We start from the raw sequence: 14,672 nt of genomic DNA on the forward strand, positions 1-14,672 counted from the left end.
AAAAGTTTTTTTTTTTTTTTTTTTTTTTGTAAAATCAACCACATATTTTTGTTACTTAGTAACAGATTTTCTTACATGAAAATAAATGTAAAAAATGAACGAACCATGGAAGGTCCCTTTAGCAAAGAGTGTCAGATATCCATCACAAAGTAGTCAAAAAAAAGACTTAAATACAAAAATAACTGAATTAGCACTTTATAATTTATTCTACATCCTGTCTGCTGCAGTTTCAGTAGGATATGATACATTCAGCGTAAGAGCAACCACACTTCTTCAGTTTTATCCCCAAAAGCACTGCTCATGTGAGCTATTAAATTGAGCTGATTAAATTCTAGAGCTGGCTACATTCCAGGAGAGAACCAGTGATTTCTATAAACTGTGTGCATATTTCTAGGACACAACACGGTCTTAAATCTTCGCTCTAGTGAAAACCCTGAAGCTAGACAACGAAACTCTGACTTAACTGAAAGCGGTGTTAGTTTTGCAATAACCTCCAATGCAACTAGGATTTCAATGCAAGATCGCTTACGAGCAGCATTCCTGATGCCTTCTCTCTGACAGTCAGAGAAAGTCAATTAAGAAATTTATATACTGAACTAGTTCCCCTTTCTCACTTAGAGCTTTGCTCCCACTGAAGATAAACTGAGCTGTGCTGTTAAAAATGAAGGTGAAACCAAGTCCAGCGTGCACTGTAAAAGATTTATAGGGTCCCTTTTGGCTTTCGCATCCATTGTTCTGTTGCACATTAAATACCAGGGAGGCTTGGGAAGAAGTCAAAGTCCTTTATTTGAAAACCTCACACCCCTTCAGAAAGGGATTATTAGGAACAACAGTATTCTAGCATCGTATTTCTAATTCCCTTTACCAGTAAAAAAATGTTTTAGAATTCAACAATATTAATCAAGTGTTTTAAAACCACCTTTTCCTTTCCCCACAAAACTGCTCCCCCTCAGCATTCTTGGGAGGGTTTTTTTTTTTTTGTTGTTTTGTTTTCCTGCCAAAGGCAAACTGAGCTTTTGCCCTTAATGACGGTGGCAAAACAGGGCTCAGTGCACTTCTAGCAAGGACCAGATGTACTTTATATTGACCATTCTATCAGAATAGCTCAAACCAGAATACTGGCAAATTAAAACTGAAAAAACCCATGCTGTTCAGATATGCTTCCAAGAAACCACATTATCAAATTACTCCCTCTGTATGCTGTATTTCTTAGACAATTCAGAAAGAGTCCAGTAAAACAGACTCCTTCTCTAATTTTTTGTATGCTTCTTTTAGAGACCTTTTAAACTCCTAACTACGTAAATAAGAAAGAAAAAGCTATTCCCTCCAAAAAGAAAAAATCCTCTATAAACACCGGACCATGGATCATACCTCATATATTGTGGTGAGAACCGGGAAGAATTACTTACAAAACAGGTGCATTAGAAAATTCACATCCTAAATATCATGTCCTTGCAGAGAACCTGCCTCTCCTATTTTTTTCTTGGCATTAATACACTGCCCACTGATACGTTCCTCCTCCAGCAGTAAGAGACGGCAGGCTGGTGTTACCTCTCCAGCCGCGTTGCCCCTTATGGGAGAAGGGCACTTAGATGCACCTTCCAACTGACCTGAACAGATGGTCGCCAAAATCAGCGAAACTACAAGAGACCTTCCTGGCAGATGGGGACCAACCATTCTTCAAGGAAGCCGGCCCAGGCATTTTGAAGAGGCTGATGCTCAGCTTCCAACTAAATAAAAGGTTGCCAAGGGTTCATTTAAGGAGAAGAAAGGGAGGACAACGCCCTCGAGCAATTAGCCCTTGTCAGGTCTTCTCAAACCCAGCAATTAGGGGAAGGACAAAGGGCTCTCCTTCCACGCAGGAGTGACCCCAGCTAGGGAGCTCTTCTTTCCAACCGCAACCAAACGAAACACCACTTTCCAAAGGCCTCGAGGAGCAGGTGTGCTGTCCCTGCTCATTTTCTAGGCTATCGGTTGAGGGACCTAGTCATCGTCCAATCCCAAACCATGTGCTGGGATTTACCAAACTCTACGGATTATTGTTGAAAGAAGAAAAGATGGAAATCTAAGCCAAATAATCCTTAAAGATCAGATTTACATCTGATTCGAGTTCTAAGCAAAGAAAAATAGGTCTAGGGGAGGACGCCTCTCAACTGACTTGAGGTGTCAAAAAGCTGGTCAGCTAAGCTTCTCACCCACCAGCAAAGACTGGGCTACTGGGCTATGAAACTGCTCCTCTCACACACCTTGTTTTACATATAAACAATCCTTTTCTGGATCTATCTTGCTAAAACATTTAAACTTTTCTAAAACATCTTTCTTTCTTCTTTGGCTCCGGACACTGGATAGACACCGAACATTTAGGCAGGGAAGGACAGGTGACGTGTATCTTACCCTCACGGCTTGGATGCACTAGTCGCTTTTTACACTTTATGGCTCACTTCAAGGATACGACTTAGAAGCAAACGAGCCCTTTCCTGCTTGTGTTCTGTAAACCAAAAAAAAAAGGATCTGATTTCTGAAATTCTCAAAATCTTCCAAACACTGTTGGCACGCCTGTTGCCAAAAAACGTACGCGACGAGGCTCGTTGGTCAGCCGTTCACTTTGCCTGCAGCAGGGCGCTTGTAGACATTTGCTTTCACGAGAACTTGTTTGCAGAGCCAAATCTCTGTTTCCCTAGACACAGCTGTCTCCCCGCAGTTCAGGCCACGGCACGTTCGCGCGGTTCAACTAGCAGCTCCCTGACACAACCCAGAGGCCTGCGGAGATGTAAACTATTTACTCGGTTCTAGTGCACGTTATTTTTTGCAGGCAGGCAGACAAGCTTCCATAGGGCCTTGTTTGTTTATAAGGCGAGTATTCGGGGCTCCTGCGGGGCATTAAGAGGAGGCGATGCTTGCACGTTTCTATTTGAGGAAAACCACTAAGTGATTCGTATTTCTAATGTGGAAGGTGCCTTGTTTAAATTAAAAATAGTTTTAAAATGTGGTACAGCAAGTGTATTTTCCCTGAAGAACTTGGTGTCACAAATGAGGAGGAGGAAAAGCCGTAGGCATGGGAGATGAAAAAGAGTTCATGTAGAAATATTATGGCATTTTGCAATGCTGGCTGTTACAATTTTCACAGTCTGGTTTCACGTGTATGCCGTGTGCTACACCTTTCAACTCACCACCGAAAAACTTCTCCCTGGACTTTTTCTGAGGGGGCTTGAGGGACCTATTCATGTTGAATAACTTCACCCTTCCAAGCTTGAAGAGAACACATTAGGAATTCTCAAATATAGTGACTAAACAAAAAACGAGAGGCAGAAATAAGCTTAAATAAGCTTTGGAAGTTTCCTCCAGTAATTTCTCAACAAAACTGCAAATGTCACTTCAAACACATTTTGTTCAGCCCAAAGGATTTAATTTCTTTTCCAGATTATTTACTACTTGTGGAAATCATTGTGTTTTTACTGTTGTTGCTTAAAGCTAAGTCAATATTTACATGGAAAGTATTATTTTGAAGGAAAACAATCTTTATGTTTCACTGAGAACATAGCAAACTATTTTGTCAAACTTTCAAAAATCTTGCTTTTATATAGTTGAAACTATTAGTTAAATGTAACTCAATTATGTGAATATCTCAGGTCCCTGAAAAACAATACTTTTCTGCTGATCTGCATAGTTTTAACATTTTTACTCTGCTCTAGCAACCGTATCATTGCCCAGACTTCTAGGAAACAAACCAAGAACAATGATGCAAAAGTTAATTAAGAATTTCTGGTTTTACTTATGAATTTCAGTATGATATGAAGGTCAAGTATTAGACTGAAAAAAATAAAGCTAAAGAAAAGTGCCTTTTGTCTAAAGCACAAATACTGGGGAACTAGCATTTAGAAAAGTCACAGGAGTTCACTATAGACACTTGTCACCATAATAATGAGACAGCTGCTTAAGTATCTACAGAGTTATAACAAAAATCTAAAAAAGCCCCACTCAGACCTGAAACTGATGTGATATATTGGATCCTACGTAAAATGTCGTAATTCCACATCCCTTTCACTAGTCAAAGTCTTCGTCACAGCAGGCCATGTGCCGCTTCCAAATATCCCTGATTCGCAAGTTCCTCTCACAAGTTTGATCTCATGAAGACACCAACAATCCATTTAAAAGCAGCCTTGATTTTAATAAGGCTAAATGCAAACTGCTCTCTTTTTAAAATACATAATGAGGCCACAGTTCCACATCAACGTTAAATTCCAAGGGTAAAACAAGGATTTCAGCCTGGGGTCAACCCTGCTGGATAAAAAGTATCACAGAGGAAACGTAAAACATTTCCCAGGGAATCATGGCAAAGCGGTATTTTAAGAGGCCGGAAAGTATTCTTTTACAGCTTTACTTCTGCGGCAAACCCCACGTTCTAGCACTCAATTCTTTACAAAACATCCCAGTACACAAAGCTTGACTTTGCTTCTCTTGGATTCGCTTATTAAAGCTTTTAAACGCTCTGTGGCGCTGCATGCAAACTGGCTAAACGGTAGTGTGTGCATTTGTTCGTAAAACACCTAAAAATACAATCTTTAGCTTCGACTATTAGCTGAATTTAGCACCTGAGTTGATTGGCAGTCCTAATGCATGAAGTCCCAGCTAGTCTACAGAGCAGCCGTAAGAAGAGCTTTCCAGCTCTGGCAGCGTGCCTCATCCCCAATTTGGACTTTTAAGGGTAACAGGTAGGTTAGTCTCCAAGGACAAAATTTCTGTGCACTTCAACACAGTGCACTACTGTTAACTACTCCTCTTTACTCCTTTTTTCTGCCCAGTTTTCAGTCTACCTGGCAGGGTCACTATTTAAGTCAATATAGATTACTCTTCATTAAAATTGTGAGAGTATGAAATACCTTTTTAAGATTAAAATGTGGTACAACTACAGTAGTTGCTTCTTTTTTATAATATTTAGTGTTTGAAATGTCAGTCTTTCTATATCCCACACTTTCTATGGGATATTTTCCTGTTAATATAGAAAAATATTTAGATAGAGAACATGTAAAGTTTATGGAGCAAATCTTAAATAATTGCTACTGACTGTAGTGACTAGTGCGCTTCAAGCCAGCCTAAGGAAATTTATAGGTTTACCTTGAATGGTTTAACATATTATTTTTCATAAACATTTACTCCTGCAAATGGGACCAAATTATGCAAGAGTCCTATTCTCTGATGAGATATGCATTTCCCATTACTGTATCCTGTTAGGACAAGAACGTAAGAAAGTTATTCCCCATGGAGTAACATGAGAAGGGTGATGCAAATCCTAGCAGAATGAGAGCTGAATGTTGCCAAACACCTTCTATAAAGAACATCTCTTCACTCATCAGCCCAGACACTACCCTTCATGTATATAACTTTAAATGAAAGTTATAACTTTAAAATGGAGGCTTATGGCTATAATACTCAATATAATAGCATTACAAATGGATCCTACTCACACTGGAAGCATTTCTGCTTTGGTAAAATCCTTATCTCTGTGTTCAGCTTTTTGCTGTCTCTCAAACCCAGGTTGTGAAGAACAGTAGTGAAGGAGCAGAGAAGAAAGGCTCTACCCTAAAAGTTACTTGCAAATGTTTGGCCATGGGATTTACTTCCATGCTCTACAGATCAGAGGCAAAAAGGCTGTTAGACCTCCTTCTGCCTTACCACCCTCCTGTCCCCCAGAAGTTTATTTATTCATAAACAGAAGGGAAAGAGGAGCATGTAGATTCGAAATCAGTTCAGTCAACCCCCTGCTACTGGTTTCTCACAGTACACTGGGATATTTGTACTTGAGCAGAGAATGCTGCCCTTTGTTAGGGCTCGGCACAAGAGAAAGGATCTCGTCTTATGATTTCAAAAGGTTTAAACAAATGCGTTACATAGCTTTGGGTGAGAAACTGTTAAGTCTCACCATCTGAGCTTTCAACTCTTGTGCGCGCCTGTCGGTTATCTTGTAAAACGAGGCTCCAGTTCTCCTCTCCGTCTCGTATGCTCTGACAGAAGTGCAGCCTTCAAACCGAAAGTCTATCGCCAGTGTTCGTACCCTGAATAGATGCCGATAGATATGTTTACGAACAGACGTGCTAAGCGTATAGACACAGTGAGTTCTGTTAGGTGGAGTGCTGAAAACGAAACTCAAAGCTTTGGCATTTCCTTCGGAAGGGCTAAAACAGCATGGGGATCTTAGCAAGCGTTATTGTGGTGAAAGCAAGCAGTACATAAGGCTGTGTGAAAAGCTTCAGACAAACAATCCTCGTTCAGTTAAAATTAGATACAATACTAAGGACCCTGTACATTGCTTTGGTAATAAGACCATTCTCCAGTTCCTGAAGAGACGGAAGAAACCTTACTGTTTAAAAACGTGTCAAACTCAAGTCTTCAGACCATTTCACAGATTACCAGGATGCTGGGAGGTCTTGCTCTGACTCTCCCAATGAATCAGCATGCATATATCTAAATGCAGATCTTCCAAGCGAATATGAATGTCTAAGTGCAGACAGAGATGGGAGATTACATCTCATTTTCTTCTGCAAGCTACATAAATGTGGATACTGCAGATTTAACTAAAAGACAGACTTCTGAATCGCTCAAACCAGCAGCTAGATTGAACTGCATGTAAACTTACCCTGCAGAGTTTTGTCCCATCCACCACAGAGTAAACAATCACCTTGCTATCCATCCGAGCCAGAGCAACAAGGGGCCTAATCCTGACAAGGTCTAGTCATCTGAATCACACTTACGTTCCCTCTGCGAAAACAGGTCACACACATTAACTCAGCATGTAAAAACAACTAAAGCAAAAAATGCTTAAGCCAAAGGACAAGTCCTATGCCCGATTGCCTGATACAAGCCATGCACCCAATCATAATAGGAATTTAACCGCTGGCAATCTCTTCAATATCCTTTTCCTCTCCCCCTCACCTTTCTAATTTGCTCAACAGCAACACCAAAAGGATAGCGATACAAAAAAGAAAGGTGAGTTACATTCTTATATTTGAATTGGAGCAATTCAAAAATCAATTTTACTGAAGAGTCTCAATACAAAGGTCTAAAACAGGAGCAAGACCCTACAAGGAGGAAGTTCATGCTAACACAGCCTGACTCCTTCTTTCTGCGCGAGATGAACACGGACAAGGTATTGGAGAAAGCCTTCCAAGACAGCAGCCAAGTTATAAAAACAAGAGATTTTTTGTAACAAGAAGAAGCCAAAAGTTGATCCGAGGGAGACCAAGATTTACTCCTCCTCAAGTTAGCCAAACTTGACACCTTCCTGATCGCAAAGCAGCTGGACAAAGAAATCAGGTGCTGATGGTTTGGGCAGCACCAAAAATAAGGTATCGATCTTATCATGAGGTTGTTCCTCTAGAGGGAGGAATTGTCTTAGATCATCCAGAAGCATTTCTGTGTTTTGACAGCAAGCAAAGTTGCGCTTTCACTCATATTTTCCTATGAATATTCCTCAGTAGACTTGAATTTAACAGCAGAAATAAAGGAAAATTCAAATGCTTGTGCTGAACTTACTGTTTATAATAAAATCACTGCAACATCTCTTTTTGCAGATTAAGGCAGATCTTTTTTGGAGCTGTGTTCCGGGATGAAGCAACATCTGTCTTTGCCAATCTCCTTGCAGGCAAAGAAAATTTTCAAGATGAATTGCTCTGATAGAAAGCAGGATATTTTTTCCTTCGTTTTGTCAGTGTTCCTTCTTATTGAGTCCAGTTTCTGATCCTGAAGCTGCTTCCAACTACAAATTAATTAAGAGATTGAGAAACTGCGTATCTGTTATTTATAGAAATCAGGAGTGGTACACTTTAAAAAAAAGATGACGACGACAGCTTTTATTTCCTAAAAGTCCACAACATTAAATTTCCCGCTTCCCAGACTAGGCTTACAAGAAGCAATCACTGACTTTTTTCTATGGTTTGAAGCATGGTAAAAGGAACCGCAGCTGTAAATGGGGCTTTGGCAGAGGACAAGGGCCCAAAAACACACCAACTCTTGCAGGGGAAGAGCTTCCAATTAATTGATGAGCCAAAGCAACAGAAATCGCAGCACTGATTGGTGGATGCCCTTTCCGAAAACCACGTTGCTCAGGATGTTGTCCTTTTTAATTAGGATATTTAACAGATGAATACGGCCAAGAACCAGAATTGCCTGTTCTCATTTAAGAATAAGCACTCCACCCAAACAAAGTATTAATGTGTCACTCTGTATAATAAATACATGACTTACTATATGAAGTAGTATAGTTGAATGGCTTTGGCCTTGTCTAAAACTAATTTATTTTAAGTCTAAATATAACAAGTTCCTCTGACAATGAATTGTGTAACGTCTACAAGACAAAAAACGGCACACTTCGTTAGCTACAGAAAGACAGGTGGACCGACAGAAACTTCCACTTAGTGCTTTGCTGGCTGCCTGCCATGGTTTGAATGGGGGCAATTATGAAAAAATTGAACACATGACTTTAATAAGATTCAATATAGATTGCTGTCTGGTAAAAACAGAGCTTTGCAGTAAGTTACTCTGGGTCTAGTCTTTGCTACTAGGAGCAAATGTGTTATTTCAGATGTCAATCATGTATCCTTTGCATTATTTGAAAATGCTAGCGAGAATAGTGGCATGTGAAATGGTGGCTGACAGGAAACAGCCGTGGAGCCGATTTCCCCGCAGCCGGCAGGACGGCAGCCTACCTCCGTGCCGGGGGGGAGGCTGTGCTGACGGGGAGCAGCTCTCCGAGCAGCCCAGGGATGCGGCATCCCCGGCCGACTCCAGGAATCCAGCAATGCTGGGGTCAGCCGCAGCCCTGCAAGCACAGCTTTGCTACAAGGACACTCACTTCTGTGGTGTTCTCTCCCCACCGCTGAAAACCAAAGACTTTGTTGTTTCAGATAAATGAAAGCCAAACTTATCAAATACACAGGACGTACGTTGTCTTGATGTAAAGACCTCCCTCACGGGTTTCAAAGTTTAAGCCACCATCTCTGGCAATTGCATTAGCTATGAATAATACACACGGACCAAGTATGGCATCATTTCACCTTGTCCACAAGCTCAGGTAAACATCGCTCCACAGCTTATACTTGTTCCATGTTTTGAGCAGTTTAAGTGAAAGCTCTGAAAAAACACTGCGTTGTGTGCCCAAACCCTGTCTCCCCTTCCCGACCAACTCTCTTCCCTCTGGCCTCAACGAGGATGTAACAGCCAGTCTTGCCCATATTGCTAGTAAGTCTCAAGTCAGCTCTGCACTGCTTTACACAGGGTGTGTGTGTCTGTGTGCGCGTGCACTTGTTTAGATATAACACCCTGCACAACCACTTGCTAACAAAAACGTATTCCAATAGCTGTATCTAATAGTATATCCGAGGACTGCAGGATCACATTCCCCCATCACCTGTAATAAGACTGCTGCAATAATGATGGACTATTTTACCTCCATTCAAAAAACAAAAACAAACAAAAAAGGGAGAAAAGCAGAAAATATTGTTCCATTCAATGAGAAACTCGAGAGCTATACCACCTTGGAAGCAGAGAATAACGAGACTGCGACTAATTTGGAATAACCTCATCTTTGAATAGGACTATGTCTGACTAAACACTGTAATTGCTTCGGACTCTCAGCTGTGATAATGTCAAAACTGTTTCCTCTTGAGGCGAGCTTCAGTTTTACTGAATGCATGTTGCTTCTGCCCAACTTGTTCTTGCCTGCTTTGATCATCTTACTTTACGTGTACTCAAGACTAGGTGCACATGGTCACCACACTCTTTTATATTTCTCAAGCTATGTATTCTTAAACCATAAAAATATACCACTTACAATAATCATACACAACATAAAATCATTATTGCTACCATTTGGCTACAGCTAAGTGATGTTAAAATCATGTTTTTGATTTTCAAGTTTGCTATATTTTTAAATGTTGCCCCACAGACTAGCATATCCTGTAATTTCAGTCTGACCTCAAACTCTATGATTTGTAAAAAGAGTAACAATTATTAACAATATTAAAAATATGCATTGATAACAGCACCATATAAGTTTGGTAAGGACAAGTCCACATAATGAACAGTTATAATCTGCCGTATGAATGCAACATGGAGACAACTGACCAGTCGATAGATCTGCATAGCGGGTCACAGATGTCAAGACACGAGTGTAATACTGTTTGAGAAAGCAGGCATCCTAGCACATGTATATATAGCCTGTCCTGTGTGAGGCATGAGAAACAAGCCTTCTGCTCAGGGCTGAGAAGGTCTCTCCCAAAGGAGTGTCCTGCGTTGCGCACCACCGTTCAAGATGGGGACTTGTAAAAAAAAGTCCAGAGAGGAGCAACAAGCACCACCACAAGTTTGAAAACGTGTACTATCAGGTAAGATTAAAAGGACTGCGTTTGTTTAGTCTAGAGACAAGAGCCATATGATAACAGCCCCAAAACAAGCAAAAGGTTTCTGCAAAGCGAGCTGAAACACATGGTTGCCCCATGTACACTTGCACACGACAAGAAATAAAGGCTTAAAATTTTAGCACAGAGATCTCACTCGCACATTTGGAAAATCAAGGTTTTTTGAAAGCCTAACTAAGAATGGGAACAGATTGTCTAATGAGGTACCAGAATAAATCTCTGTTGTCAGTGGTTTAAAAAATGAGTTAGACAAACACTTGTCAGAAATGGCCTCGGTACAGATGTACCTGCCTTCAGGTAGAGGGATACACCAGGCAAGCACCTCACACCTCCTTCCAGACTGACTCATGTCCTTCTATAGATTTACCAAAAAAGGCATATCGTGCAAAACAGACTCACTCAAAACCTTAATCCAGCCCCCCTAATTTTTAAACCATTAAAACTTTTTTAAGCACTCCCATTTTTTTCTTTCAGAACATTTTAAATTCTAACCTAACTTAACAAACAAAGGAGTGGAAATAATTTAAAAGTAAAATGATTCAACTAATGTTCATAAACCACGCATTGCAATGATGCTCTGTATGTCTCTCAGCAGCCCATCACACTAGTAGCTCCACCACTCATGGCACTTTAACTAAGAAAACGCCTGCCTCCACTACTGCGGTCCTATCAGAATCTGAATAGAGACGGTTTGAGTGTAGTACTTACCTCAGAGACAGTCTGAAATCAAGACTGTTTTCACCAGGGAGGAGGGAAAAGGAAAAAAAGGAAAGCTGCAACTTAAGAAATGCCAAGCAACTTGGGGGGAAATTGTTTTGAAGAGCCACTGAAACTTCAGCAAAATGAGAGACTAGGATGTTTTGCTCTTTCTCAACTCTGGAGACTCAGAAGCTGCTGCAAGCCTTGGGCTGAATTAAAACATACTTTGTTTTTATTACACACTGAACCTGATTCAGCAGTAAGTTTCCTTGGCTTCATGATAACTTAATTCCAGAGGAATAAAACAACACTAAAAAGTGCCCTGTGACTCTGTCCATGCTTTCTCATCTCCTCTGAGACTATTTTTAATGAAGGCAAGAAGTTATTTTCATGTAAAATAATCTGAGTCACATTTGTCTCCAGAGCTTTAATTATTTAATTTCCCCATGAAGATGCTCAGTCTCATCTGTGCAGTCTTTTTTTCCCCCAAAAAATGAATAGGCACTATTCTAAAATAAAGAACTACTTAATTTATAAATTGTCTTAATTTTTCAAATTAGTCAAAATGGAGTTATAACAGACAATGCAATTTACCGTGTTTATCCATGTTCAATGTATGTTATCTGTTATGAATGGTAGCTTATGCCAGTATGGGATTTTGGCTCTCAAAGTAGGCAAATTTTGCTTTCTAGACTTCTTTCTTTAGGCGCTGCTGAGGGACATGCACTGGCAAAGAATTGCCAAGTGTGCGCACAGAGCCGAACCGCTAATTTATAGGGGAAGGTGGACAGCAATAGTTTCAGCGCAAAGTGAAGGCAGACAATAAATAGTCAGACAAGCAATGGCCGTGCACCAATAAGGGGACTGAGAGCATGCTAAAAACCATCAACTCTGCCCGACTGAAACTGTCAAATTATAGTGTTCCTTCAGTAATGGAAATAACGCTATATTCAGGTAGAGTAAATCCATAAAGGCAAAAGCATGTTTCAAAAAAGGGAGGAAAAATGCAGTTCCGAAGAGTTCCTTTGTATCTGTTCTCCGAGGGTTTAAGGAAACAGATACCAAGCGCTTGGAACACTGCAGAAATGCCTTGAATTTCTTCGTAGTAGGTGTCTCCAGCGTTTCAGGGAAATTTCCGCAGTCAGCCCCCGAGACACCGCCGGGGCGTGCGGCGCCGCGAGGACAGCCTCACGCTTTGGGAAGCGTACGCAGGTGTGCTGCAGGAATGCTCAGCCTGAAACCTGCCTCGCGATCACCACGGCTTTGGAGGCTGCCTGGAAAGCGAGACCTGACACCAAGCCTGAGCTTTGTTTAGAGAACGTAATCCCCCTTCCCCCAGCTGCTGACAGGAAAAGGCTGCGTTTTGCTCCAGTACAAAATTCCTTCCCCAGAACTGAGGGACCAAAGTGGTAGAGAAGAGCAAAGTAAATACCTTCCCTGAAAAGCAGAGTTAAAACACCCAACAGCTGAATGTTAACAACGTCAGTGACAGCTTTTTCTACTCTACAATATGCATCAAAGTAAAAAAAAAAAAAAAAAAAAAAAAAAAATCTTTGCCAGGTGGCATTAAGCTTTAAAGAGATAAGAAAATCATCCAAATAATAACCTTCCCTCCTATTGAAACGAATGCTTCTGCTAACCTTTCTTATAACAACTCTTCTTTACCCATGAGTGGCAGAGTTCATACTAAGTGCGCAGTTTTTGCCGATCCTTTGAAAGTCTGTTATAGTTTGAACAAGTAATAAACCTGTAAAAACCCCTAGGTTGCCCTAATTCAGACTCTACAGACCTGAAAAGTTGGCTTGCCTGGAAACTTCACCCACAAAAGGAATATTCCAACTTTTCCACTGATGGCAATTCCTGCCTGCCCCAGGCGAGAGCAGGTTTGAAACAAAGCAGTGAGCAGAGAGCACAGATCTACCGCTGTTCATTCCGACACTCAGAAATACAGGCAGATCAGATGAGGAGTCAGGACGTGTAGAGAAATCCAACACCGACCTGAGCCAAAAAGCTGAAAAAAAGAACTAGAGGAAAAACTGCTGACGCCTGACGGTGAACAAAAGTGAGCTGAGGAACCAGAGCAGTGGAAACTATACAAAATTTGTTCTGGGAGGGCATCGGGTTTGGGACCATGAGTCAGGGTAGGGTAAAGAGCAGCTGAGTGAGAAGGGGACAAATTGGGCATGCTTCTCCATAGCTGAGCACAGCACTTCAATGTGCTGAATCTCATCGCTCTGCAGAAAACCCTTCTGCAAGCCCCTGCCAAAACGTCTTATCCCTTCCAAACACTAGACACACCGAGATCCGTAACCTCTCATTTGTGCCGCTTACTCTGTTTGCTCAAGGGAGAAGCTGTGTGCAGTGGTGATGCATGGTCATCAAGCAGCATCGCATTTTGGCATGATGGAGCTGTGAGCTACATGATGGGACTCCATTTTCAGTTCGCTTCTTTCAGATGTTTAAACAGTTACAAAAAAAATCATATTACATTAAAATTACACTTATAAAATTGCCAGCTTACACACCCACCTACTCAGGAAATGCCAGAATTAATATTACTTGTGCAGGTCTGCTTAGTAAAGGATATTTATTACTGTCTGTAGAATCCTTTTTCAGGTTTTGCCAGAAACTTAAAAGGTAAGTAAGAGAGATGACCATGAAAAGAGAAAAGATTAAAGAAAAAGAACAATCTCAGAGTAATGCAGCTAAATGCTTTCTTCTCTCCTATTTCTCCCAGCACTACTTGGCTGTGAAACTGCTAGAGCTGTTTAAACCAAGCTCTTCTCAGGTGACCTCTAATTCTTTGCCCCACTTTTCTATATGCTCAATCAGAAAACTTAGGGCCTAACTGGCAAGCATGCTGACCACTCACAAGCACTACTGAAGGTATGAAGGCCATGCTGTAGTCCTAGGAGTGCTCAAGGACCAAGCCCCGGACACCTCAAACCAAGCACGTGGAGAAGGACAGTGTGGTTTCACAAACAGTTTAAGCCAACCTCCATTGGAAGAAACCATCCAACCAAACAAGAGGACAATAAATGGGACCAAACAACCAGACAACGGGAAAGAGGGATCAACATCAGGAAGGGAGACCCTCCTGCTTGCGGGCTACACTGGGCTGGTTTCAGCCAACGGTGAAGCCACGGCCTCGGCGGCGTCTTCCGAGCTGAGCTGTCCTCTGCCTCAATGCTCCCTTCTGCAAAACGGGAGTACAGATACCCTTTGTCTGCCAGGAGGACCTGCAAAACTGAACTGAACTTAACGAACAAGCAGATCCTGTAATGATGGGTGTCTCAGGAAAATGCACAAGGAAATTAATAATTACGTCCGCAGCAGGCTTTGAATAGCATGCCGTAAATAAGGCGACGCTCACACGTTGAACAATGCAAGTAAGACAAAATATTGAATAGGGACTCATTAAGCAAGTGCTGCCTGTCCTGTGAACTGAACAAAGCAGGGGTCCAATGAAAAAAACAGTATGTTATCATGTAATTAAAGGCTGCATAGCAATGCATACGCACAGAGGTCAAATGAAGGTTGCATAAGTAACATAAATATAGA

General features: G+C 41.2%; 1 protein-coding gene across 1 annotated transcript in view; it reads right to left on the minus strand.

Annotated features, from left to right (window-relative positions):
- Positions 1-14,672, minus strand: part of BMPR1B (bone morphogenetic protein receptor type 1B) — a 113,183-nt gene that overhangs the window by 47,935 nt on the left and 50,576 nt on the right. The gene's annotated exons all lie outside the window — the stretch shown is intronic.

Source organism: Rhea pennata, chromosome 4 (genome assembly GCF_028389875.1).
Source record: "Rhea pennata isolate bPtePen1 chromosome 4, bPtePen1.pri, whole genome shotgun sequence".
Taxonomy (NCBI): domain Eukaryota; kingdom Metazoa; phylum Chordata; class Aves; order Rheiformes; family Rheidae; genus Rhea; species Rhea pennata.